This window comes from Carassius carassius, chromosome 1, assembly GCF_963082965.1.
Source record: "Carassius carassius chromosome 1, fCarCar2.1, whole genome shotgun sequence".
Classification (NCBI taxonomy): domain Eukaryota; kingdom Metazoa; phylum Chordata; class Actinopteri; order Cypriniformes; family Cyprinidae; genus Carassius; species Carassius carassius.
Window position 1 is genome coordinate 42,431,099 of NC_081755.1, and position 5,017 is coordinate 42,436,115.

The window sequence follows — 5,017 nt, forward strand, 5'->3', positions numbered from 1 at the left end:
TATTTCATCCAAAAATGAAAATGCTGTCATTAATTCAAGACCCCAAGACCTTCGGACCGTAAGACCTTTGAAATACATTATTTTATATTTTTTGGACCCTCCACAGATAGCAACGGATTAACTACCACATTCAAGACCCAGATGGACATTGTTAAAATGTTCCATGGCATTAGTGGTCTGTGAGAACAAAAGGTATTCTTGTAGCTTCATAAAATTATGGTTGAAGTGAACTACTGATGTCACAGGCCTAAGTCTTTACCTATGCTTCTAGGCCTTGAACGTGGTAGTACCCTTGCTGTCCATGCCTGATTAGAAAGCTCTCGTATTTGCATTAAAAATATAAATGTGTGTTCTGAAGATGAACGAGGGTCTCAGAGGTTTGGAATGACTTGACAGAATTGTCATTTTTGGTTGAACTATTCCTTTAAGTTTGAAGTTATCAAGAAGACAATACAAAAGTGACCATTGGGTTCAGTGGAATCGACGATAAACATTGAATTTTAACCTTGAAGTTGCTATGAGTTCTAGATTTTCGATCTCACCATAGATGGGCACATATTCGTTGACTAATTCAATAAACCTACCTGAGGCTGAGCGAAGCTCAACAAAGTTTGTCAACATGCTGCTAAAGACCTCCTGTGATGACGGACCACGTGCAGCTCTTTTAATCGGATCACTGGGACTGCAGACCTACATGAAAGTTTCATGTGAGTAAAGAGAATTCACACTCACTCATTAAACTGATATCAGCGCTCACATTTAGCTCTTTTCTCACATACGGAAGCAGCGTGTAGTCTGCAGGTGAAAATCAAAAGCCCCTTATTCCCAGCTCAAATTTACGAGTGAATATGTATTGATCTGAGTGTTAAAAGCAAAGTGTTTTGATTGATCTCCCTGCTGCCTTACAAAGTTTGTTAGGTGTTAATGTTCCTTCGGTTCAGATAAAAGAGAATTTTATGAACCTTGGCTTGACAAAAAAAAAAAAAAATCAATTTCATATATACACGCTGCTTGTGTAAAATGTGGCTACATCCTGCCACCTAGTGGTCAGCTACATATGCAACATCACTTTTTCTCATTCCATGCCAGGGTCTTTCTTCAGCACAGTATTTTAGTGTTTTGTTTGTGACACGAAATAAATGTGCTTTGCAAATGCATTGCATTAAGAACCGGTTAGAAGTGGTTCTCACCCCGGGGCCTAAAATGTTATTTAATAAATTTATAAATCATAATTAAATGTTCAAATAATCTAAAATAAAATAAATCACATAAAAGCACAGTGTAAACATAAATAATTTTTCTTTTAATTTTCCCCTCAATAACTATAATGAGTGGTTAGTGTATTTAAATTATCAGATTAATTAATTTTTTTTTATTCAGTAAATTAATTATAATAATATAAAACAGCTTTATTATAATTGCTGCAAAAATACTGGACATATCCTGCTGTATATAGACTGTGGCTCTTTGAATATTGAATATGGGGGTATTTTCAAATGCATTTTCAAAAATGACTGAGTTTTTAAATATTTTTAAACCTTTTAATTTCAAGCCATTATACAACTATTTTATTTAGCTTGCATTTGTTTGAAATTTTTGGTTCATTTATTCATTCATTTTAATAATATATACACATGAATTCTTTATCATTAATTAATTTATTTTTGTTTAGGATACTATATTTTTTTAAGATAATTTTAAGCTTTACAGATCTTTTTTAGAAAGTGTTTAAGCAATGTTTTTCCTACTTGCCACATAATCCATAAACAATTCTTGCACATGCTCCTGTGGAACAGTCCTTAAGAAACATATTACAAGACATTTAAGACAATTAAAGGGACCTTTCTACTGACTCTGAAAAGACACCAGAAGAAAGATGCCCATGGTTCCTGATCACCTAATTAAGTCTGCATTTATATAAATATTCAATGAATTAGCCCTTGTGCTGTCCTGCTTGAAATGTCTTATCAGCTGGTCCAGACCGCGTATTTAGTTGCTGTCCTACTGTATAACCAGAGGAGGTCGCTGTTTGTGAATATTTAAATCATTATCATCGTGAGCTGCCAGAACTGAGGCCTCCTCTGCTGAATCTCATGACAGGAGTCATAGGCTTCCAGGAGGAAACCAGCACGAAGAAATCTGGAAACCATTAAGCAACCTGCTAGAGCTGAGTTTTGAACGAGCGAGAGATAGAGGACGGGAGGGGAAGAAAGGGGGATGGGTTTAAACTGGGAGTGGAACAACTTCTTTTCTTCCTTGACTTCAGTCTGTCTATAGACAGACACACGTACACAATTCAGCCTTCTCAGGATTCCAGTATGACCCCTCCCATCATTTATTCCCGTGTCTCTAAACGCAGCACATGCAGGGGTTTTCCTTTGTCTTCACAAACTGGTTTGTCTCATTTCTCGATTACTAGAAAGGGTGGGACATGCTGCAAGTGAACGGGAGGGAAACTCGCCCATGGGCTGCAGCTGTGGTCCACCCTTCTGTCATGATCATAGATGGGCGACACACTTGGTTTGAAAGCTTGAACGGACAGTAACCAGACAGCATGTCCTTTCAGCCTGTCATCTCCAGTAAATAATGACCACATTCATGGCGCGACACATGTCCGAGGCTTCCCTGCAGAAACAATAAAACACTTGGGACAGTTCCTTTCCGGTCCATCTCAAAAACATACCGATTAAAAGTGCTGTGTGGGATTTTTCGATGTTAGATACTTTTCTACTACCCCAACTTAATATAAAACGAACGATTGTAAGTGCAATATTTGTAGGTTCATTTCCAAACAAAGTGTAAATACTGTGGTTTTGTGGCACAGTAAAAACATTGTTCTGTTTCAATCCCACAACTGCAACATTGGCTTGTTTGAGGCAGGACTATCTATTTAGATTTAGATTATACCTATAAAGCACAGAAACTTATTATAAAATCAAAAACAAAAGAACAATAGGGCTTTCTCTAAAAAAAAAAATGGGTCTGTAGTATTTTTTTCATATATTTGCAATTTTTTTTATGCTCAACAAAGGTTACATTTATTTGACCAACAATACAGTAAAACGGTAATATTATAAAATATTAGTAAAATTTAAAAGAAATGTTTTCTATTGCAGTATATTTTAAAATGTCATTTATTCTTGTGATGTTAAAGTTGTATTTTCAGCATCATTAGTTTAGTTCAGAAATCATTTTAATATGCTGATTTGCTGCTCAAGATGCATCATTATCAATGCTGAAAACAGTTGTGCTGCTTAATATTTTTGTGGAAACGGTGACATATTTTATTTTGTGATTCTTTGATAAAAATGTAAAATGGTTGAAATAGAAATATTTTACAACTTTATAAATGTCTTCTTACCTATCACTTTAGAATTTTTTTTTTCTTCTTGCATCCATGCATGATAAAACTATAAATTTCTTTACTACATTTTAAGAGGGTCTTACTGATGCGTCTGTGGTGGTATAAAACATAAAGGTTAGAAGGTTGGGAAACACTGGTTTTAGTCTAGCGCCAATATGTTATAGCATAAATCAAGACAATAAAAAGTAAGGCTGAACCCTAGAGTCAGGATTCTCTGTTCCACTCCCTCGCCAAAATACAGTTCACCGCTGATGATATGCAGATGGTCTATAAAGTGGATCAGCTGAACTTCTTGGGCTTTGTATGTATGTTTGCATGTTATTGGTGTAATACACTGAGCTCAATATCCATAGTTTTATCCAACATTTCTGAGCAGGGAAGCCAGGCCATAATATCCACTGCTGCAGAAACAGTTTTGCTCTTGTCTTTCGTTTGTTTGCGGATTTAACCGCTATGAGCAAAGGGCTTTAAATTTTACTTTGGAAAGCATATATATATATATATATATATATATATATATATAATAAAACCCAAATGGAAAGAATACTCGACTGCACTCGACTGCACTTGAAAGTCATATAACAGTAGAACTGCTTTTTCCATCAAGCATTTTCCAAAAGTATTTTTTAGCTGAGAGTGCAGCCGCTCTTGAGTACAACGGCTCCAACTTGTGGTCTGAGAAGGACTGGAAAATGTAAACATACGGCAGTCTGGCAGTGACCTCTGACCCTGGGCCCATGGGACCACACACATGGACGAGGAACAGTTTGCTTGAGATGAATGTTTGAAGTGATGTTTAAGGGTTTTAAAATCACAATGGATCAGAGCAAAAAGCACAAGGCGTTCGGATCTCCCCCTTGTAACCGTGCTTTATGTCTACAGTTTATATGTATGATTGCGGTAAAGATTGTTTTTTATGTTCGCATTGTAATTCTTTCTCTCTTTCCTTCAGAGTGTCTGTCTGTTGCAATAAGCAGTTTCTTGTATAAATGACACCCCACTGGAGTCAGCTCACTCCTAAATCCTACACTCGCTCCAGACGCATTTGCCACTTTAGAGGAACTGTAAACTTCAACCGTAAAATGAAAAGCTATTTAATGTGCGTTAATAACAGCCTTGGAGACAAAACATAATTTAGTGACATACTAGCGTACTCCATCTACTCTGCGCTCACTAAAGGCCATTTACACAGAGTGCTTTTTTGCATTTAAAAACATGAGATGTTGATATGAATGAATAAATTTAGCATTTATTTAAAATGCATTTTGGCCACAATAAATATATAAATATATGTTATTTCTGTGAAGTTTATCAGAGTAAACTATAAAACGTTAAACTGAATTTGTCAGAATTTTTGATCATATTTTTCAGTTTAGCAAACAAAAAATATTAATAATAATAAAATTCATAATTGTTCACAATTTATTTTGTCAGAAGCAAAGAAAAGAAAAGGCAAACTTTTTTTTTTAAGGTTGAACTTGTAACTTTCATTAGAATGCAGTGTCATGGGCTGCAAAAGTGCATAAATGAAATATCTGTCTAGACTCTAGAACATGTTTACATATAAAAACAATGGAAGAGCAGCACAGTGGAATGCAAAAACTCTAGGCACGGGGCAGTGAAAAAAACAGTTTGCAAAGTCTTGAGACACGG